Genomic DNA, 24,426 nt, shown 5'->3' on the forward strand with positions numbered 1-24,426 from the left:
TATTGTAATATACACAAAGGGATAAATTTCAACAACTCGGCCACGGACTGCAGCTGCTTCTCTCTTTACAAGGAAACAACACACAAAAGATAAAGACTGAGGAGAGGCGAAGAGGAGCCAGCCCCCACCCGCAGGGCCGGCTCCGAGTCTCCGCACACTTCCTAGCCTTTCTAGATCCCAATTCTGGGGTTCGCCGAACTACTTTAGGGGAGGGGAGCGGGGCGTCGCGGGGGAGGGCGCGGGGACCGCGGGCCGGGAGCCCAGCCCGCCGCGGCGGGACCTGCTTGCCAGGCCGCCGAGGACCCGGGACGCGGGGAGCCCGCTCGACCGCGGTCTGCCAGGGACCCGCCGCCCGGGGCCGCAGCCCCACCCCCACCCGGCTCCCGAGCCCCGGCGGCCTGGCGCGGGTCGGCGGGCGCGGGCGCGAGGCTGCGGACCCGGGCGGAGGCGGGCAGGGCCCGGGGCCTCGCGGACTGCCCCGCGGGGCGCGGCAGCGGGCCTGGCAGGAGGACGCCGCGAGGCCGGCGGCGAGGGCGGCCGGCACAATGGAGGGACGAGGCCCGGCCGCCCGGTCCCGCGCTCGCACTCCCAGCAAAGTTTCCGTTCCGCGGAGCCCGCACCCCCACCCCGCCCGGGACCAGGTCCCTGCGCCCTCCGCCCGGAACTCTACTCGGGACCCCAGAGCCACGGCGGCGTCGCAGCCCGCACAACAAAGAGACACACCGGGCGGCGCGGGTAAACAGCGGCGGGCGCCTCGGGAGGGCTCCAGCCGGCAGCCGCCGCTCTCCGCCCGGAACCCACCTCTCCCGCACCCCCGCACCCCGGCTCTCAAACTCACCTTCACTTTCGAACTGAGTTGCGGTGGAAAGGATTTTCGCCCTTCCCGGGTGCAAATTAAGCTTTTCGTAATCCCCACCGCCTCCTTATTTCTCTTATAATTTCTGCAAGAAAGTCTAGGGAGTTGGAGTGGAGGTGAGATCCGTGATCGCGAAAGCCCTGGCTCCCTCCGTCCCCGTCTTCCGCCGCTCTCTCTCTGATTAGTTCCTATCCAGCAGCAGATTGAAGCAGGAGATGATTCTTCTCAAGGTTTGTTCAGCAGCTTCACTTCTAGGCGAAGGCTTCATGAACCAAGTGACGTCAACCAACAAGGCTTCTCTCTCTCTCCTCTCTCTAACAATGAAAGTTGCTGTTAACAAGGGAAAAAAGAGCGAGAGAATTGTTTATACCATTTCAGTTCCAATAATAAATGACCTATCAGCTCTAAATGGAGCCAAGGGAGGGGGCTGCTTCTTCATTCCAAGAATACTGTATCTTTGAGTTTGCACCGCTCCTCGTCCCAGGAAAAAGTTAAGAAACTTAAATGTTTTGTTTTTCTTTTCAGGGGGGTGGAGGGGAAACAGAACTGAATATTTAATTTTTTAAAAAACGTAAACGGACTATTAGGGAACATAGATTAGCCATCTCCACCAAATTTTATGTTTGTAAACTAGAAATTGTGTTTGAGGCTACAAGCTAAATTAATGTGCCAAGAATTAGTGCATGCTAGGACTCAAAAAAGAGGGCGCAAGGCGATCTCAAGGTAAGCTACTACTGCTTTTCCACGGAATTAAACTGGTTGTAATGTTCATAGTTTGAGTCAAAATAAGATTCAAATTAAAGACGTTTAAACAGCCCTTTTGCAGTTACTGGTATAAATTGTAAGCCGTAATCTCAATTTTTTTCTACTTTCGGTTGGGGGGCGGGGGGACTAGTTTAACTGTAAGAACTAAACACTTTAAAAGACCAGTTGCCCATTACCAACTAAGTATCTGTTTGATCCCCAGAATTTCAGCCAGCTGACTCAGTTTTTAACCTTCCACTCCCCAATTCCTTTCAACCAATCAAGTTAAACTAAAGGCAAAGTGCAGCCCGTTCCCTTCAACAGTCCACCCGCAGCCTCCTAAAAAAGATTGTAAAAAGGAAAAATTCATAACCATGGTACATTTTATTACCTAGGAAGAAAGGTGATTTAAAAAACATATTCATTAACGTGTTTTTCTCCCTTAAGAACACAATAAAGTCTCGAAGTTTATGTAATTACAAATTAAGTAATTTGATTTTCAGGATGAAGACCAAGTAAAAATTTAGTTATTGGAGAATAATTTGACCATATATTATTTTATGCATACATATGTGGCTAGATGTATCTTAAAAGATGCTATTGTTTTATGTTTCCTCCTCAACCACTGGCTGTGATTTTAATTGTGCTGGAGGATCTTCATTAGTATTAACACATGGGGAGATTTCACAAAGCTGCTTCATTAGGAGGGAAAAAGAGCTGGCAGACTAGGTCTTTCTGCATGCACTGAGAATGTCAGCCTTACCTCGGTCATTTGTAACATAATAAGCGCAAGTACAATGATTGCAGGCAGGAGCCTGGGGGAGGGGCAGAGATACTGCCTGTCTAATAGGGGCATCTGAAAAGACGCTGCTCATTACATAGTAATGTATGCTAAAAATTAGTGAAGATGATGTCTCGGGAGACTGATGCTAAATAAATTAATGTGCTGATATGTTTTTAATTATTATTTTTGTAGTAGTTTATTTCAATCTTAGGATTCACATTGAGCAGCAAAGCTGTGCTAGCACTTATTGATTTTTTTTCCTGCCACATTCCCGGAATACAGATTTTAATCATTTCACTACACCACACTCAGTAATTTCATTAAAAACTGGAATCTTCCATCCCCAGAAAAGCATTTAATTTCAATGACATACAATTTCTCTTTTAGCAGAAAACTGTCTCTATAGTAAAAGCTGGCCTAAGGTTCAAATGCATAATTTAATCCTGAGTTTTCCATGGCTCTACATTCCTTTCAAACTATAATTTCAGTAACTACCTAATAACTGTAATAAAGACAATAATTTCCTTACAATATATTATTAACTCATATTTAATTAACTCAGAGGCCAAGCTTTATACATGTATGACTAGGTCAACAATCCCACCATCTCAAAATTTACTAATAATGTCCACATGAAAAATAGATTAAAATGTAAATATGAATGGTAGCATGTAGACTATGATCCTAAATCACACTCAAAAAAGTTCTTGTATTATTCTATACTGGTGGTCATTACTCAAATGGAATTTAGCGGTATTTCTATGCATAAAGTTCAATGTTGCTACTTTAGTATATGTTACTGACACTTTGCCTAGTTAACATTAGTTTAGGATAATAAGGAAAAGGGGTTGATTTCAAGTTGTCCTGACTTTCTGAGTTGACTTGAGATGCAGTTCTCCTTAAAGTACATGAGTGGTAGACCATAACTTGTGCAACCCTGAATGGTATTCTGCTTAAAGTAAAATTTGGTCCATAGATGCTCAGTTGGTCCTCAAATAATGGGTTTCATAGGATATGTAATTTACATTGCTTGGCTTTTAGGGGGGAAAAAACCCATGGGAAAAAATTATAGTATCTTTTTTATAATAAACTGTGGAAACATACCTAATAAAGAAATATATACATAATAATCAGTTAATTATTATAAAAGAGTATCATTCCTTTGATGCAGAACCAGAGTTTAAATGTCTTAAAAGTATGTACATGCAATTGAAGTTGAAACCACCATCAACAAAAAGGTGTCTTTTCCCTGGTTGTGACTTACAGCAAAATGAGCCTTAGTGTCCTGAAAAGATTTAAACACAACAGGAAAGCTGTTATAAGCAAAGAATTTTATTTTAATGTCTTTTCAGAACATTTGAAAACTTATCATTGAGAGTTTCTTGTCTAATCTGGAAATGCTTTTGTGGCATTCTCAAAGACAAAGTTTGATAGAAATCAATAATTGACACCCAAAATTATAAATGAAAATTTCTATATTTTCACATCAATAATAAAAACATTTTTATATTAAAATATGGCTTTGAATCTTTCATGTTATTTGGTCATTGAAATGAATTAGTTATCCAATATAACCTATATATTTTTTGTTTTATTTTGTTTGAGACCAGGCTGCCCTGGAACTCACAGAGATCCACCTGCCTCTGCCTCCGAGTGCTAGAATCAAAGGTATGCACTACCACACCTGAACAATTTAGCCTCTATTTTTAAACTGATATTTTAAAGTAATGATGTATTAGGAATCTTAAGCTATATTACTCCCAGTACTTGACACCTTCTTACAAAGCTATGCTTCGTGTCTTGTTGAGATCATGTTGTTCCTTTTTCATGTTTACGAATTTGACCATTGATTAGCTCACAGAGTTGAGGAAAAATCAGATCAAATTACTATAGTTATAAAATAATTCAGCTCCCACAGCACTTTGTCTTCTGCTGGAGATCACCTAACTCAGCACTGAATCATATGCACAGTTGTGAGAGGATTTAGTGATGGAGCAATCTTTCCTAATCTTGTGATAATTCTGAGCTTGTGTAGGTTCTGCCATCCTCCAGACTAATTAGGCCAGCACTGTGAACTAAGGTATGGTACTTGTGAGGGATGAAGAAATGACAGACAGCATGAAGAGATGGCTGGTATCGAACACTGAAAGGCTTACTAAGGTTATATGGTAAGGTGGGTGAATTTATCCTGAGAGCCAACAATGTTAGCAAAGGATTAACATGACTGACCTTGGTTTAAAGGAATAACTTCACAGACAGTGCAAATGATAAGCTGCAGTAGGAAGACATTGTTTAACTGGTTTAGAATGACCTGTTATCCCAGAGGTTGGGAGGCTGAGGGAGAAAGAGCTCCAGAAATCTGAGGCTAGTATGTCTTACACAGCAAGACTCTATATCCAAATGAACAAAATGAAATAAGCAATCCACAAGGGACTTGGTAAAAGGTAGTGGCATTGGAGCTGTACACTCAGATAATTTGGTGCAATTTTCCCTGAACTAGAGGACATCAGAACTAAGGTGAAGAATGAGTAAAAGGCAGCTAGAGAGATTGGAGTCATTAACTACAGTCCAGAATGTGTAGGAGAATCTAAGACATAAAACAGTCCAAAATCAGAATTTAACACTGTATTCTACAGGCTTTTATTTTTTACTGGTATTCACCAAAATTAAGTGTAAAGCTTCTTTCAAAATGCATATACCCAACTTTAAAACAAAGAGGAGATTCCTGTGATCTGGAGTATATACCTCCCTCCCCCTGCCCCAACCTTCCCCCTCCCCAAGAGTGTTTGTGGTAAATACTACTATAAGCAGAAACTGATAGCAACACTGATGGGGGAAAAATAAATGAATAAAGCCTAAAGAAGAGTGGGGCAATCATATCAGGTACTGAGCTATTATAAACGATTTGTAATTTAACCGTTGATAATTACCAAGAATGAGAAGCTGCCTCAAGTGACAACAAAAATGTCGCCTAGACAAAAGGTGTGTCCCAATGCATCGAGACACAGATGACTTTTAACTAATAAGTGTTTGAGTAAGTGAGCTTCTGTAGAGATAAGTTTCAAAGAGATCAGATGTTTACATAGACAATGTACATCTTGTAGTGTAGAACTATAGGGGATTCCTTAGAGACGGGAAAAACTTCCCAGCCATGTGAAAATAATATACAATAAAGTGAAAGACTGCTGCATTTCATCCCATCAAATAAACTTTATAGAAAAAAGGAGACCCCCTCAATAAGCACAGGACAAACAAAAATGATGAGCTGTGAAAAGCGCTTCTCCACACAGACTAACAACTAATAACCTGATACAGAAAGAGTATCAGGTTGACATGAAAAAAATGCAAATGCTTCTTCAGTAAAAGCATTCACAACCTTTCTATAATGAGAGATGCAAATTAAATCACTCAGATCTATTCCTCATCCATTAGTTTAGCAAAAATCTAAGTTTCACAGCACAGCCTCTTAGTAAGGCTCTTCTGAGAAATGAGGTAGCCCACACCCCATTTTTACATTTTAGCTTCCTGGAGTACAAAATGTAAGAAAATCCCAACATGGGAGAATTTGACAGCTTCCAACAAAGTTACATATGTATGTACTTTGGAATGGCAAATCTCACTTTAAAAAATCTGACTCAAAATGATGAAAATAGGTATATAGGAAATTATTCAGTGAAGCATTCTCATTATAGAAAAAGCTTAGAAATAAACCAAGTGTTTGCTGTAGGATAATGGATGAATGACTCATGGCACACCCACACAGCAAAATACTATGCACAGCTTAAGGAAGGACAATGACCATGAAAGGGAGTACTTAGCATTGCTCCCTAAACTTAGGAAAATAGAGCATTAAAAAAAAGCAGATTAGAGGAAAAATTTGTATGCTATCTATCATCTATATTTTAGCTAGGTTTTGTCAGGTAAAATGATACATTAAACAACAAAAGCAAGTTTACCCATGAGAGAGTGAGGAAGCAGGGTGAGAAAGGAACGTAACTCGTTTGTGAATTTCTCCTAAAATCTGTTCAGTAGACGCGGTTGGAGAACTAGATAAAATAACTATTATCAAACACCTGCATGAACTCATGAACTTGTATTTGGTGACATAACTGGACAGAAAAGAAGGAGCCGTGTCCCCTTTAAACACTATAATGAGGGTTGGGGGTATGGCTCAATGCAGAACATATACTTACCATGTGTGATAGCCTACCTACATTCAGTTCGCAGCAGCCACCAAACAAACAAAACTGAATCACATTCTCTAACAATACAGTCCTCCTGCAGTACCCTAAGAAAAAGAATTATAAGGTAACAGAAACAACTCCGTTATCTATAACAATATCATTGTGCTATTGCCAGTGGGGTTACTATAATACTCTTGAAGCATAGTCTGAGAATGAATAAACAAATTAATTGGTGTTTGGGGATAATTAACTTTTGGTGTGGTACAAATGAGAAACATGAAAAACTGTTACACTTTAAAATGAACTCATTCTATAGTTTATATTTAAAACCACCTATTTCTTAGCATGTGCCCATTGTAACTATCTGGGAGGGTCTAGTGTGATTTCACCCAACACACACCCATACTACTCAGGTTACAGTCTCTAAACACCATCTGCTTGTGAGAATTCCCAGAAGTGAGAGCTAATTCCAGGTTTGGGGCAGAAATACTTAGGATGAATTTGGAATATCCTGCCATACTAAGTATGGAAACCATTAGCAATTGTTGATGCCTTGTCAAAAGGACTTGGGAGCCAATTTGAGGGGACCAATATGAACATCACCCATTGGCCACAGGAGACAATGTAAATCGTTAAAACTAACAGTAATAAAACAAGTCATAACAAGGATTTTTTTTAAAAAAAACCTCACATGTTTAGCTAGGGAAAGGTCACTATTAGTTACTTTGGTTGCGGTGACCAAATTCCTGACAAGAGGCAACTTGAGGGCCAAGTGCACTTTGGCCCTGTATCAGGGGATACAACCTATCATGGCAGAGAATGCATGGTGGAGGCCAGAGCACATGGCAGCTGCTGCCACTTCAGCAGAAGAGGAAGCAAGGATAGGACAGGAAGCAGAGCCAGGATATACAGCTCAGGGCCTGCCACCAAGAGATCTACTTCTGGGCTGGAGAGATGGCTCAGAGGTTAAGAGCACTGGCTGCTCTTCCAGAGGTCCTGAGTTCAATTCCCAGCAACCACATGGTGGCTCACAACCATCTGTAATGAGATCTGATGCCCTCTTCTGGCCTGCAGGCATACATGCAGGCAGAACATTGTATAAATAATAAATAAATAAAAGTCTTTAAAAAAAAAAAAAAAAAAAAAAAAAAGAGATCTACTTCTTCCAAGCTGGTCCCACCTCCTTAGGGTCCAGTCTCCTAAAACACAGCTGCTAGCTGCAGAACAACATTCAAACACAAAAGCCTATGGAGGACGTTTTCTAGCCCACATAGAACAGGAAGCAGTGAGTCTTTGTTCCTTAGGGTTTGTTGCTGCTGGTCTTTTATCCATTTGTTTGCTTCTTTTGTGTGTATGGGTGTTTTGTCTGTATGTATGTTTGTGCACCACAGGTGTGTCTGGTGCCAAAGGGTGTCAAATCCCCGGGAATGCAGTTACAGTTAGTTGTGAGCTGTCACATGGGTGCTGGGAATTGAACCCTGGCCTTTTGGAAGAGCAGCCCATTGATGTTCTTTTGCAATGCTGGGGGGAAGGAATTTACAGCATTTACAAAGTCATATGCATAATATGGAAATGCTCTTCCCTTAAAGAGACCAGCCCCAACTCATTATTCTAAGAACTGGCTGGTAAAGAAAATAATTCCCTATTAGATGTTGACAGAGAGCCAAATTTGAAATTGTGTAAATATGTATTCATGTAAGTATGTGTGTGGGGTGGCGCACACCTTTAATCCCAGCACTCAGGAGGCAGAGCCAGGTGGATCTCTGTGAATTCAAAGCCAGCCTGGTCTACAAAACAAGATCCAGGACAGGCACCAAAACTACACAGAGAAACCCTGTCTCGGAAAAAAAAAAAACAAAAAAAAACAAACAAAACAAAAAGTATGTGTGTTCGTATATACATGTATGCAAATATATATCAGATTACAAAATAGATTTGATTTTCTTTTTTTGGGGGGGTGTTTCGAGACAGGGTTTCTCTGTAGTTTTGGAGCCTGTCCTCGCTACTAGCTCTGTAGACCAGGCTGGCCTCGAATTCACAGAGATCCACCTGCCTCTGCCTCCTGAGTGCTGGGATTACAGGCATGCGCCACCACCCACCCGGCAGATTTGATTTTCAAAGAAGTTCCAGGTAAGTGTGCCACACAGTGTATCTGTGAGTTTCAAGGTGGCCAACATAAAGGCACTATAATGCCATTCTCTTCATATGGTAAACATGGAAACCTTATGGGTTCATTATAATAAACTTTGAAAATACAAGTAACATTAGAAAAAAAAATGTAAAGCAATTTTATAGTACATGCATAGACATTAACTGTGTTTCCTAAAGCAATCCTCTATGCAAACCAGGGCAAGAAATTGAAATGTTAAAATTTTCAGGATCTTTGTAAGATGGTTACTAAATTTATTACTAAAAAAAATTAGTATTTTCCAACTTAAAAGTCAATACGTTAAAAACAAACGTCACAACTCATCACTTCTTACTCCTCTGTTGTCCCTGTACTGGAAGTTATTTGTGTGTACTGTTGCATTGTCAATACACAAAACCAATGCCTTAGACAACATTCTATTGCTGTGAAGAGACAACAAGACCAAGGTAACTCCTATCAGATAAAGCATTGACTTTGGGTCCTGCTTATAGTTCAGAGGTTTAAGTCCATGACCACCATGGTGGGAAGCATAGTAGCATGCAGGCAGGCACTGGGATAGTAGCTGAGAACTACATCCTGATCCTTGGAGGCTCTCTGGGTTTGGCATGGGCTTTTGAAACCTCAAAACCAACCCCCACTTCCCCCCAACTCATGACATACTTCCTCCAACAAGGCCACAGCTCAAGTAATCCTTCTAATCCTTTCAAATAGTGTGACTCCCTAGTAACTAAGTGTTCAAATAGATGAGCCTCTGGGGCCATTCTTCGTCAAAGCAGCATACCCACACAGTGAGGCACCGCTGTAGGGTTCTTCCCAACTCTGTGTAGTGATGTCACAGTGGTAGCTTGAAGTTGACTGTTGGGATATTCATACCACGGAAATGTTCATAAAACAAATCTCCTCATAACTTAATGTTTTGTTATTAGTCTAGACCAGCATTTCTCAACCTGTGGGAACAACCCTTTCACAGGGGTCGCCTATCAGATATCCTACATATCTGACATTTACTTTATGATTCATAATAGCAAAATTACAGGCATGAAGTTGGAACTAAAATAATTTTATGGTTGGGGATCACCACAACATGAGGAACTATATTAAAGGGTTGCAGCTTTAGGAAGGTTGAGAACCACTGGTCTAAACTTAAGCAAGGGATGGCAACCAGGTGTGGTGACACACACTTTTAATCCCAGCCTTCAGGAGTCAGAGGCAGGTGGACATCTGAGAGTTCCAGGGCAGCCAAGACTACATAATAAAATCCTGACTCAAAAGGGGGACAGTGAATATGTATGTATAGAATGTGAATAAAATTTGAAGTGTTGCACTGAAATAACCAAAGATGAGGAAATAATCTAATATTTGAAAGTTATGAACAAGTCAGCAAGTTGTTGACATGGATAAAGAGTTTCAACACACATCTTTTTAACTGATTTATTTTTCATTTCCTTTTGTTTGCTGTGCTTAAACATTTTTGTTTGTTTTGTTTCGTTTTTCTTTTTTTTTTTTTTTTTTTTTTTTTTTTTTTTGGTTTTTCGAGACAGGGTTTCTCTGTGTAGCTTTGCGCCTTTCCTGGGACTCACTTGGTAGTCCAGGCTGGCCTCGAACTCACAGAGATCCGCCTGGCTCTGCCTCCCGAGTGCTGGGATTAAAGGCGTGCGCCACCACCGCCCGGCTGTTTCATTTTTCAAGACAGAGTTTCTCTGTGTAGCCCTGGAACTCAATCTGTAAACCAGGTTGGCCTTGAACTTCCGCCTCCCAAGTGCTGGGATTAAAGGCATGTGCCAGCCACCAGCCCACTTTATCTTCCTGTTTTAGCTGGTTATTACAAAAATGTACCACCACATCAGGCCCCATTATTGGTTCACTTTCATCTTCCTCATTTAATTAAACAAAATAATAATGTTCATGTTAGAACTACATTCACTCACAACCTACAACAATAGATGGCTACGGCTAGTGGTACAGAACAAGAATTTGGTGAACAGAGTGTAGCTCAATGCTTGCTTAAAAAGCACAAGGGCCCAAGCTAATACAAAACCAGAACCAAGATCCAAAGTTCAATCAATAAAAAGAGTATAGTGAGCTGGGCAGTAGTGGCGCACGCCTTTAATCCCAGCGCTCAGGAGGCAGAGGCAGAGCCAAGCAGATCTCTGTGAGTTCGAGGCCAGCCTGGTCTACAGAGCAAGATCCAGGACAGGCACCAAAACTACACAGAGAAGCCCTGGGGGGGCGGGGGGGAGGAATATACTGAAAATCAACTAAAGCCTTCTCTGACAGTCAACTGGCTGTATGAATTTTACGATACCTATTTTTTTTTGGGGGGGGGTTGTTTCGAGACAGGGTTTCTCTGTGTAGCTTTGGAGCCTGACCTGGAACTCACTCTGTAGCCCAGGCTGGCCTCAAACTCACAGAGATCTGCCTGGCTCTGCCTCACGAGTGCTGGGATTAAAGGCGTGCGCCACACCTGCCCACCTGGCTTGTGTATGTACATTTTTTTTTAAGATTTATTTATTTATTAAGCATACAGCATTCCGCCAGCATGTATCTCTACAGCCAGAAGAGGGCACCAGATCTCATTACAGAGGGTTGTGAGTCACCATGTGGGTGCTGGGAATTGAACTCAGGACCTCCGGAAGAACAGCCAATGCTCTTAACCACTGAGCCATCTCTCCAGCCTGTGTATGTCCATTTTTAAGGTCGGAAATTACCAGTACATATGTGTGGGTGGAAAAGTACAAACAATAACCCTTCAGGAGTACACACTCCAACTGACTAGCATCCGTACACACCCAAAATCTGTGGTTACTACTTGATTAGAGACATTAAAAGCAAATGGATGCATATTAGGAGAGACTATTTTTTTTTTTCTGGTGAAGATAAGGTAAGGAAAATGGCTGGGGTTTGTTACAGAATCCATCTCATTGCTATAAAACATACTTTGGCTCCTAATTTGTACACACACAGACACACACACACACACACACACACACACACACACACACACACGGGGATGGGGGGCAGAAACACTGTGGCAAAACAAGATTGGAAGTTAGACCACATAAAAGTTCCTCAAAACATTCAAACTAGGGACTAGGGGAGCTTAGAACCAGATGGTAATTGCTAATGGTCTTGAGGTTTAAGCCTCCCAAATTCATATGTTAAAATTCCAGCTCTCAAAATAATGGTATTAAGACCTGGAGCTGTTGGAAGGTGGTTAAGTCATGAGAGCAGAATGTTCACTAGTGGGTTTAGTGTCTTTATAAAACAGACCCAAGTGGTGGGGACGGGCTGGGAGGAGAGGAGGGAGAGGCAACTGCAGTCGGGATGTAGAAACAAACCAATAAATAAACAACAAGGAACTCATCTGCCCTTCTACCATATGACCAAAGAATGAAAAGGCACTATTTCTGAACCAGAAGACAGTCCCTCACAACATAGGATATTTGGTTGTATGCCTTTGATCTTACACTTCCCAGCGCTCACAACTGTGAAAAAGACATGCATACTATGTATGAACCACATGGTTTATAGTGTTTTGTTACAACAGATCAACGATTAAGACAGCAGTGATGGATGTACTAGAAAGGGGTCAGATTCAGAAATTTTCCTGAAAGTAGGGCTAAAAGATCTGTTGATTGGTTGCCTAGATAATATAAAAAAAAAGAATAGACTGAATGATGGTAGATTTTGTCTCCAGGAAACAGAGGACTGAAGATTTATTTACATAGGCAGACTGCAAAAACAGATACACTGGATGATGAAATCAGGGTCTGGTATAGGTCAGTAGATTGCTTTAGACATGTTAACTCACAGATACCGGTAATCTAAGCATCCATGTGAAGATGTTAAGCATGAATATAGCTACTTTATACAAACTGAACTTCAGGAAAAGATTCAGGCAGGAAATAAAAATTTAGGAGTTCTTTGTTTTTAGTATTTAAAGCCACAAAATGGTTGAAATCACCAAAGAGTATTGATGGAAAAAACTCTTTGGCGTTCTGATATTTAGAAGTTGTGGAAAACTGGAAAAGGAAATTGAGGAAGAGGGCCTGTGAGGTCAAAGCAAACTCTAGAATAATATTCTAGAAATTAAGGGTAGACGATGGAAAGAAAAAAAAAAGAAAAGGTATATAGAAATAGAGAAAGGTAAAAACCCAGAAGCAAAAGATAGACAGGATAATTTAAGAAAATGCTAGCTAGAAACAAGCCAAGCTGAGGTCGGGCATTCATAAGTAATAATAAGTCTCTGTGTGTATTTATTTAGGAGCTGGGTGACGGGCCACCAAAAGACCAAAGAGCAAAGAGTAAAAACAACCAATACCAGAGGAGAGAGAAAGAGATGGAGACATCATGGCCGTAAAAGCTGTTTACTTGTATTATTTCAACTGACAATGGCAAGCTGGGTAAAAAGACTAAAAACTGACAGCTGAATTCAGTAGTACAGTTGGTACAGCAGTTTTATGAAGTTATCGAAAAGAGGAAAAAACAAAAACCTTCAAGTCCAGCATAGCACAGTGGTACACATTTATAGTTCTATTACTCTGGGGGGTGGGGGCTGGCTAGAGGGGATCAGTTGAGACAAGACCAGTCTGGTAAATGTAGTGAGACCCTGTCTCAAAAAGAAAAAGGAAAAAAATTTTTTCAGTCATGAAGTATGTCTTAATAAAGTATTTTTCCACATAGGTTTGAAAGTATTTTTTCTGAGCTCTGGAAAGTGTTTTTATTCTTTTCATATACAAACTCTGAGCAAAAAACAAACAAAGAAAACCCCTCTACTTTATGGGTTGAGATGGGGTTTTTTTTTTTTTGTTGTTGTTGGTGGTGGCTTTTTGTTTTTGTTTTTTTCCTGAGACAGGGTTTCTCTGTGAAACAGTCCAGGCTAGCCTTGAACTCACAGAGATCCGCCTGGCTCTGCCTCTCAAGTGCTTGGATTAAAAGCGTGCACCATCACCACCGCCTGGCTGCAAGATAGGTTCTTAATAGCTATACCATGTTGGCCTTGAAATCAGGGCCCCCCCACCTTAGACTACTAGATGATGGGATCACAGGTATTCTCTACATGACCTAGGTTGCCCAAAAAATTCTTAAAATATTTTATATGCTCAAATTATTTTAAATTATAAATAGGTTACAAGTGATATTGTGATTTTATAAAAACAATGTAAGTCAAGTAAACCAACCAATTAACATATCACTTCAAATCTTTATCATTTCTGGTAGTGAAAACTCTTCAACTTACTGTTAGGCATTTGATTTATTTTGTTTTTCTTAGAGACAGGGTTTCTTTGTGTAGCCCTGGTTGTCCTAGAAACTCACTCTGTAGACCAGGCTGGCCTTGAACTCAGAGATCCACCTGACTCTGCCTCCCAAGGGCTGGGATTAAAGGTATGTGCCATCACTGCCTGGGAAGGGAATCATTGACAGAGAAAAAAGATCCCCCAATAACAACCTGGCAGACAAAATCTAACAGGCAATTCAAAAGGCATTAGAACTGACGGTTGTTCAGTGAACAGGCCACAAAAAGAGATACTAATATTATTTTAAAAAATGATTTTGTAGGCAGGCAGCGAGGAAGACTCTAGAGAAAACGACCTCATGGAGAGGACTACAGACAGCTTTACTATCCCAAGAAAATAAGATGGAACACAGACCAACTTATTCCCAAGATGAAAAAGTTTGGTTTGCCTAAGAAGTCATCAAAATAAACCAGAAGGATGCTAGGCCCTAGATAAAAAACTACTGTTCCAACTGTAAGGATTCTGTCCTCAGCCTGCAACAGCGTCCCAGCCTAAAATGCGGGTGGGCCCTCTGTGCGTCCCTCTCTTTCCTTTCGCTCCTTTCTTCCGTCTGTCTTCTCTCCCCCTCTTCTCTTTCCACTCTCTCCTTCTGTCTGTCCTCCCCCCCCCCCCCCATAAAGCTCTAAAAAGGTAAGCATGGCTGTGATTCTTCCGATCAGCACTCTCCCCCGCGGGCATGGCCACCGCAGTTTTGTTTGTTTGTTTGGTTTTGGTTTTGGTTTTTCGAGACAGGGTTTCTCTGTGTAGCTTTGTGCCTTTCCTGGAACTCACTCTGTAGTCCAGGCTGGCCTTGAACTCACAGAGATTTGCCTGGCTCTGCCTCCCGAATGCTGGGATTAAAGGCGTGCGCCACCACTGCCTGCCTGTGATGATATTTTAATTGTGCTGAAATGTGATTTTATTTGTATGTTAATAAATAAAGTTTGCCTAGAGATCAGAGGTCACATAGTGAGGTCACATAGGAGCCATAAGCAGAAGTCTGGCGGTGGTAGCACACACCCTTAATCCCAATCACATGACAGGCAAAGTCTCTGTGGTCAAGGACACAGTCAAGCATGGTGACACACGCCTTTAATACCAGCACCAACCATAGAGACCTGAAGGTCTGTATAGACTGGCAGTGAGGAGGAAGTTGTGTGGCTGGGCTTAGAGCCAATGAGAAAGCAGAACAGAAAGGCAATAAAAACACAAATCAGACAGGAAGAAGCTCTCTCTGGGGAAGTGATGGTGGTGAGGTGGTAAGATAAGGTAATCGTGGCTCTCTGATCTCTTTGGCTATTACCTCTGTATTTGGCTCTGTGTTTCTTATTTACTAAAACTGTTTAGAATTTCGTCTACACATTCCAAAGGAGGTATACCTACTTAGGTGAGAAGTGGCAAACAGATCTCACTCAGATCGCTTATTACAATAATATAAACAGTTATCCTTTACTGGCACATTCACCTGGTGGTCTGAGTTCTACAGGGAATTTACATGAGTTCTACATGAGGGTTGGGGATTTAGCTCAGTGGTGGAGCTCTTGCCTAGCAAGCGCAAGGCCCTGGGTTCGGTCCTCAGCTCTTGAAAAAATAAAAAATAGCCGGGCGGTGGTGGCGCACGCCTTTAATCCCAGCACTCGGGAGGCAGAGCCAGGCGGATCTCTGTGAGTTCAAGGCCAGCCTGGGCTACCAAGTGAGTCCCAGGAAAGGCGCAAAGCTACACAGAGAAACCCTGTCTCGAAAAACCAAAAAAAAAAAAAAATAAATAAAAAATAAAAAATAAAAAATAAAAAATAAAATAAATAAATAAATAAGGGAAAAAAAGAAAAGGTACATGAAGTTTCTAAGGCAATTACTAAAAGGGATCATTCCTACAGAGTGTTGAGCAATCTTCCTTGCCAACAAAAACAACAGATAGTCCCCACTCCACTTGGTATTACTGATCATCTTCACGCAGCATGGAAAAACCAGTCCTCCAAAAAGGCTGGAAAGGCTAGTCCTACACTTAAAAGACCTTGTCAGTAAACTTCTAGTCCTGGCTAAAATTGCTACCCACAGCCCTTCCCAGAACAAGAAGACGTCCCAAAGATACCTTATAATTTAGCTTTTTTTATATGCTATGTAGAGGCCCTTCCTGAATAAATATTTACTTTATGACTCAGAGAACCAAGAGATTATCAATTACGGAGAGAATCTAGGACAGATGGAATGAGCTATAATATAATATGGAAAGAGGGTCCCAGCTGGGGATAGTGGCACACACCTGTAATCTCAACACTTAGGAGTCTGAAACAGGAAGATGGTACCCAGGCCAAGAATGGGTACACTGAGTGCCAGGCCAGCCAGGGTTACACAGTAAGACCTTGACTCACATGAAAAGAAAGAACAGAGCAGGGTGGTGGCACACACCTTTAATCCCAGCATTCTGGAGGCAGAGGCAGGTGGATCTCTGTGAGTTAGAGGCCAGCCTGGTCTACAGAGCAAGTTCCAGGGCAGCCAAAGCTACAGAGAGAAACCCTGTCTCAAAAAACCAAAGAGAGCCGGGCGGTGGTGGCGTACGCCTTTAATCCCAGCACTCGGGAGGCAGAGGCAGGTGGATCTTTGTGAGTTCGAGGCCAGCCTGGTCTACAGAGAGAGATCCAGGAAAGGCGCAAAGCTACACAAAGAAACCCTGTCTCAAAAAACAAAACAAAACAAACAAACAAACAAACAAACAAACAAACAAACAAAAAAACCCAGAGAGAGAGAGAGAGAGAGAGAGGAGGGAGAAAAAAAAAGTCTTAGTAGCTACTGATTTTTAACTCAGTCTAAAGGAGATATACCTACTTAGGTGAGAAGTGGCAAACAGACTTTACTCAGCTCACTTATTTCAAGGCTATAAACAGGCCCCCACCCAGGAACTTCTGATTTAGATTATCCAACAGGGAAGAGTCACACCCTCTGATAACCCTAATAAGGGCCATACCAGGTTTGTTGGTGTTTGGGTTTTGTTTTTTTTTTTCTCCTTGTTTTTTGTTTTTTGTTTTTTTTGAAGACAGGATTTCTCTGTGTAGCCCTGGCTGTCCTGGAAATAGCACTGTAGACCAGACTAGCATGGAACTCAGAGATCTACCTGCCTCTGCTTCCCAAGTACTGGGATGAAAGGCGTGAGCCACATACCAGGTTCTTTTATATACACTCTCTACTGTCGAGCTAAGTGGAATACCATTTGGATTCAACTTTCTGAAATAAAACCTATCTCTTTTGGGTTCTCAGGAAACAGAAAACAACTCTGATGGGACCTATATCCTTAGAGATTGAAGCCTTCCCTTCATGAGGGACCATAAAAGTAAACATTTAGAATTTATATAATGTTATCAACATTATCTAGCTGGGAGTCATTCTTGAATCCTGACTTGATAATGTGACTGATTTTTGCAGACCCCCGTGCACCCCAGGTACTTTAACTGATCTTCCCATCGCCCTCTTTATCCAGTCTACACTCATGACCCATTTCATTTCCGGTCTCTTAACTAATGTTTTACCTATTCGGGTTACCTCAGTTCTCCCAAACACAAAAGCAAAGGAGTAATGTCTATGTTCTGCTTTCCTAAACCATACTTAAGGGCCAAAATAGGACTAGATTTTTGAGGCTGCAAAGAGAGACACCATCATTAACATGAAAAAAGACAATTGGCAGAGAAAGACTGGAAACCCTCCCCTACATGGCCTACATACATCAGCAAACTTTAGAAAGACCTGCACAATACAAACAGGGGAGAGGTGGTGCTATGTAAATGACCTATATGGGGCTGTGGCTTTTTTAGCATGTTTTTCTTCAGCTCACTAGCCCACTTCCACTTCTCAGGAGTGTGTTCCTTTCTTAATAAACTGTCTCTATTGCTCCTTCTAATCATGTGTCTGGTGTAATTCTTTGTCCTGAGACACAAGAGCCTGGAAACTCCAATGGGTACCTTGGGACTCAAATCCACACCTATAACACAACCAACAACCACAACTGGGAATCTGGCCATCTGTACTTGGAACCCTTGCAAACCATAAAAGATGTCTTCTTGGACAGTAGTCAAACAAACTTTACGCTCATACTAATGGTATAATACCCCTCACACCAACAAAGAGGATAGGATTCCTTTTGTTTCCAACTTAAATATTTTATCTCAGATACTAATATTGGAGCTGACTTCAGTATCACTAGAGACCCATTAACATATAAGAGCTCATGTTCCACAGATGACCCCAGGAGACCCTAAACCTTCTCATATACCCAGGGCCAAGATTTTATTGATACTTTTACCAGTCTTCAGGAATCACATAATTCTCAGACATGTTACATATTTCTTCCCTTCACAGGGCCCCAGATATTTGTGATAAAGCTTTCCATTAAACTGTCCTGTATCAAAATATATTTACTAGAACTACAACGAAAGGCATCTAATAGGGACTCAACTGGACCAAAAACATAGCCCCTCATCAAGGCACACTCAGCACTCCATGACTCGTTGTCCTCCTTAGCTTCTCTCAAAAGCCCACCTTACCTCCAATTGAAACTTGGTTCTAGAAAATGGCTTCCTCTGCCTTGAATGCCCTTGATGTTTCTTAATTCCAGGCAGGGTAAGGTTGGGGTATATAAAGTGTGGATGGGAATCAAGTGGCCCACTCAAATGAGACCATAATTATTTACAAGCCTTTATTCCCACTACTACTCTCCCATCTTAATTACAGAGCTGTAAACATACACCATGGCATTGAGTGGGGCAGTTGGAGGAACAGCATACAATGCTGACTGTCACAGGGTCTATGCCATGATTATTTGAACTTCAGGTAATGAATTCAAAGTACTGCAGATCATTAGATTGATTCAGTGGTTCATGCTGACTTTGGACAAGCATTTTGCCCCAGATTACTTGCTAACTGAGCAAGGCAGATGATGTGTCCTTGTTAGGACTTCCTGCTGGATGTTCATTAGCATTACAAGTCAGATACAGGAAGAGGCACAAAAGCAACACAAGGAAGCTCAATTGCTCCATTAGAGTACAAAAGCCAATGGACTGCTCAATTTGAGCCACACTTAAGAAGTCAGCCTTGAGTCGGAGTGGCATACGCCTTTAATCCCAGCACTCGAGGCCAGGTGGATCTCTGTGAGTTTGGGGCTAGCCTGGTCTACAAAGTGAGTTCCAGGACAGGCTCCAAAAGCTACACAGAGAAACCCTGTCTCAAAAAACAAACAAACAAACAAACAACAACAAAAAGTCAGCCCTTGTCCTTCCCAACTGGTTGGTAAAGACTGTTCCACCCCTCATACTTGATCCTTTCATTTTTAACCTGTTTATAAAATGTATAGCTTCTCTACTCCAAAAGTCTCATACTAAAATGATGGTCCTGTACATTTTCCAGTTATTCCAACTTAAGAGACGCACATAGTGCATCTGGCTTTCCTACATCATGCACCTAAGATTTCCACTCCCAAGGAAGAAAAAACTTCAAAACTAGACTTCTACCTTTCTTCACTTGTTAAGACTAAGGGATGAAAATCCCTGGTGTTAATTATGGCCATGACATCTTGGAAAGCTCCTCCATTTTGGTCTGACAATGACAATTACAAAACCTAAAGTAATTTGGCTCCCAAAACTAAAATAATTTGTTCTCTGGATTCTCGTCTTCTCTGTGCTATCAACTCCCAGCAATGGTATGTAGGCCAGGAGAGATGTCTATAATCACCCAAGGATCTTTAACTTAACATGCCCTGGTTACCCCTAGCAATGGCCAACCTCAGGCTTCAAGAGAAACTTTTTAATCTCCTTCCTACCCACCTCTTTCTCCCCTTTCAGAATCCCAGCTAGTAGTCAGACAGCAGGTTCCACTTTTACACCAGAAACCCTCTCTGCAGGTTCTCTTTCTCCCCAACAAAAGCCAACACTGTCAAGTGGCTCATTCCCTTGTCTTTATTTCCTTCTTGCTGACACTATCCCTATAAAAGATTAAGTGTGCCCACAGATGTGCTCCCCAAACTTGGTGGAAGTCCCTTGCCCTGAGAACACTGAGCATGGGCTTTCCCTTATAATGAAAGCCTTCTCTCAATTCTTTGTCTAATCTCTGAATTCTCTCATGACTATGACAAAAGCCTACAGGATCTCCTTTACTCTTAATGATGGAAACAATCCTGAAAGCTTCTGGCTAGAACACCACCCCTAGCTGCCTGAATGGGAGGTCACCCTCCTGAAAGGCTCACCCCTAGGGTATAGGACATATCCCTCTACCTTTGATGGCCTGCATAAGCTCAGATGAATTGCCTGTGGAGTCCTACAGGGTAGATAGTGCTTACAGCTCCATACATTAGGAAATGGTAGATGCTTGGCAGGGAGAGAGACTTCTTCTCTGACAATAGAAAGAATTTAAGGAATTGAATTCTTAAACAGATTCTTGAACTGGCATACCCCAACTGTCCCTCTTGCTCCAAGGGCAATGGAAAACAGGACAACTAGCAAGTCCCAACTTGTAGAAAAGAAATTTTACTCTGGGTCCCATTAACATAGACCATACAGACAGGCAGAATGGCCAGATCTACACTCAGACTTCAAAAGAAAATTCATTACTTAGCCACTTTCCACTTGCTACTTTGCCAATGGAGATCCCAAGTCTTATGCTTATATAATGACATAATTTGGACCAGATAAGATAGGATAGGTGGCCCTATAATCCCTAAGGATTCTGTGAATGGCTCTTCCTCCTTCTCCTCCTCCTCCTTCTACCTGATATTCATGTTTGTCCATCTTCAAATCTAAAGGGTGACTTACTATCTGGACACCTCTTAGGCCAAATGCCCCTCCCTGCTAGCAGTGACCCTGAAGAGCCTCATACAGAGATCTTTCTTACTGGCCCAGAAAAATTTAAAGGATAATATATCCAGATATAATTAGAAAATCTGAACATAAGGCCCAAGCCTTCTGACCTCCAGCAGGACAAGGCCAGCTGCAGTACCAAGCTGGGGCCCCTCATGCGGTCTCTAAAGATAAAGGAGAGGGCCCTCTTGTGGTTAAAAATGAGAGGAGTGAAGGGATGCTCTGCAATCCATAGAATCAGGGATAATAAAATCAGGGATGTGTTTTCTCTTTCGCTATCATACTGATGAACAACCCAGAGTCCTCCCCTGCAGCATATCCTTGTGAATACTTATTTTTGACCCCAGACACCCCCACCCGCTGGATGGTTTTCTGCCATCAATTTTGGCCTGAATATCAGTTGGCAGATGGAGAAAAGTGGCCCCCGAAGGGAAGCATTAAACATCCTATTATTTTACAATTAGACTTGTTTTTCTGGGAGGAGGGGGAAAGATCTGAGGTTTCTTACGTGCAAGCTTTCTTTGCTTTGAGAGATAAACCTGTTTTATGTCAAAAATGCCACATGGATTCACAACCCCAAGCTATGCTTATAGCTTACTCCAGAAACTTTAATTACACCCCCTAGGCAGGGAAATTATCCAAAAGATGAGGGAAAGCCTCCATATAGGAAGAAAATACTTTCAATATCTCCTTGCTGTCCACCCTACACAGGGGAACCCAACCCCAAACTCCCTATATCCACCTCCTTTACTGACAGAGGCATACCTAGGGCCTGAAGGAAGACGCAATTGGCTCCATCCTCCCTTTTTCCTCCAAGATTTAAGACAAATAAGAACTAACCTGGGTACATTTTTAGAAAACCCTAACAAGTATATAGACATTTTCTAGGGACTAGCCCAATCCTTTAATTTGACACAAAAAGATATCATGGTAATTCGTTTTTTAGAAATCATACTTTAAAATTTTTTGTATTTACATTTTTTTACTCTGTGTGTGCGTGCATGTGTGTGTGTGTGTGTGTGTGTGTGTGTGTGTGTGTGTGTGCACCAAAGGAGTGAGGTGGGAGAGAGAGTTCACACTTGCCACAGTATATGTGTGGAGGTCAGAAGACAACTTGCAGGAGTCTGTTCTGCTTCTACCCTGTGAGTTATAACCACTGAACTCAGGTCACAGGCTTGGTGGCAGGCACTTGTAGTTGCTGAGACATCTTGCAGGTCCTCATGCTACTCCCCCCCCCCCCCCCCAGACAGGGTTTCTCTGTGTAGCTTTGGTGCCTTTCCTGGATCTCACTCTGTAGACTGTAGACCAGTAGACCAGGCTGGCCTCGAACTCACAAAGATCCGCTCATGCTACTTCTTAACTAAACCTTAACAGCCATGAAGACTGTAGTCTTAGGGGCTGCAGAATGTACAGGAAAGAAATGTCTGAGATGAGCCGGGCGGTGGTGGCGCACGCCTTTAATCCCAGCACTTGGGAGGCAGAGCCAGGCGGATCTCTGTGAGTTCGAGGCCAGCCTGGGCTACCAAGTGAGTTCCAGGAGAGGCGCAAAGCTACACAGAGAAACCCTGTCTCGAAAAACCAAAAAAAAAAAAAAAAAAAAAGAAATGTCTGAGATGAATCAAGAGGAAGATTACTGACATGACAGAACACTGGTGGGCAGGCAGTCCCTATGAATAACTGTGAATGGGATTAAAGCGCCCCCCAGGGGGATGGAGACAAAAGCATTTCTTTCTGTGTACTTTAGAAGGTTTAAACAAAGAATCCACAATAAACCCTTAAATTACCCCAAGGTTTCTCAAGTAATCCAGGGAGCAGAAGAAATGCCTGCCACCTTCCTAGAGAGACTTGGGAAGTCCTGATCAGACACACCAACATAGAGCATGAATCAAATAGAGATAATAGATCTTAAAATTTTATTACACTTATTTTTTATTGTGTAAACATATTTGTAGGTGCACATGCTATGTCCTATGTGTACAGGACAGAGGACAATTTGCAGGAGTCAGTTCTTGCCTTCCATCATGTGGGTCCCAGGGATTGAACTGAAACTAACCTTCCAGGTTACCCAACTGACCTGGATGGTCCTACTCAAGGGACTCAAGCCTTATCTAGTGTGTTGGCTAATCTTGGTTGTCAACTTGACTACATCTGAATCAACTAAAACCCAAGCAGCTGAGCACACCTGTGGGGATCTTTCTGAATGGATCATTTTAGGTGGGAAGACCCAACCTAAATCTGGGCCACACCTCTGGTGACAGCCCCCATAAAAGGGTATGGAAGAAGCTTTTGCATTTGCTAGCCCTTATTCTCACTGGCCAGTTCATCTATCCTGCTGCTGAGGCATTCCTTCACTGGTATTAGGACCCTGTCTAAGTCAGAGTCTCTATTGTTTGAGGAGACACCATGACCACAGGCAACACTTATAAAGGAAAACATTTAACTGGGTCTGGCTTATAGTTCAGAAGTTTAGTCCATTATTGTCATGGCAGGAAGCATGGCAGCATGCAGTCATGGTGCTGGAGAGGTAGCGGAGAGTTCTACATCAGGATTAGCAGGCAATGGGGAGAGTCACTAGGCTTGGCTTGAGCATTTGAAACCTCAAAGTCCACTCCCAATGACACACTTCCTCCAACAAGGCCATAACTCTGACAAGGCCACACCTCCTTACGGTGCCACTCTCTATGAGCCTATGGGGGCCACTTTGATTCAAACCAGCACAGACCCACTTCTTTGAGATTCCGAAACAAATCAAAGACAAACGGAGATATCCAGCTTTATGGACTGAACAACTACTGAATTCTTGGCCTTTCTATCAGAAAACAGCCATTGTTGTAATAGCCAGACCCACAGCCTGTAAGCTGCTCTAATGAATTCTCTTTTAAGATGAATATATAGGGCTGGAGAGATGGCTCAGAGGTTAAGAGCACTGGCTGCTCTTCCAAAGGTCCTGAGTTCAATTCCCAGCAACCACATGGTGGCTCACAACCATCTGTAATGAGATCTAGTGCCCTCTTCTGGCCTGCAGGCATACGTGCAGGCAGAACACTGTATACATAATAAATAAATATATCTTTTTTTTTAAAAAAGAAAGAATCGGTCCTTTAAAAGAAGTTTCAATTACTTCTGAACTTCTTTATTATGTGTGTGTAGCACAGATGTACTGGTTACAGGACAGCTTGCAGGAGTCAGTCCCCTCCTTCCACCACGTGGGAACTAGGAACTCAAGGCATCAGGCTTGGTGGCAAACACCTTTACCCACTGAGTCACCTCACTGACCCCAAGTCATCTTTTATCTAACGACTAGAACTGTTTGTATTCCCTAAGAAGCATGTGATTTACACTTCCTTCTTCTAGCTTTCTCCTTAGTGAAAATCCATGGTGCATTCTTACAGGCACTCCTTTGCCAAGCTTCCACACCCTCTTTATTTACTTTTCTTGGTACTGTAGATTTTTGTGTATTTCTCTTTTCCCAAGTACATTTGTAAGATCAGCTGGTAGGATTGGTAGGAATATATTATTTTTGTCTTTTAATTAGTGAAATGGAACTTATTTATCATAAAATTTTTATCTGTAAAATGTGTTTTTGTGGTTTTG

At 42.1% G+C, this 24,426-nt stretch overlaps 1 protein-coding gene across 10 annotated transcripts in view; it reads right to left on the reverse strand.

Annotated features, from left to right (window-relative positions):
* Baz2b (bromodomain adjacent to zinc finger domain 2B) overlaps positions 1-24,426 on the reverse strand; it is a 329,610-nt gene that overhangs the window by 244,595 nt on the left and 60,589 nt on the right. For all 10 annotated transcript variants that reach the window (XM_059260517.1, XM_059260519.1, XM_059260516.1 and 7 more), the window contains exon 3: positions 839-1,186. The gene's annotated coding sequence lies outside the window, so the exon portion shown is untranslated. The remainder of the gene's footprint in view (positions 1-838; positions 1,187-24,426) is intronic.

This window comes from Peromyscus eremicus, chromosome 4 (genome assembly GCF_949786415.1).
Source record: "Peromyscus eremicus chromosome 4, PerEre_H2_v1, whole genome shotgun sequence".
Classification (NCBI taxonomy): domain Eukaryota; kingdom Metazoa; phylum Chordata; class Mammalia; order Rodentia; family Cricetidae; genus Peromyscus; species Peromyscus eremicus.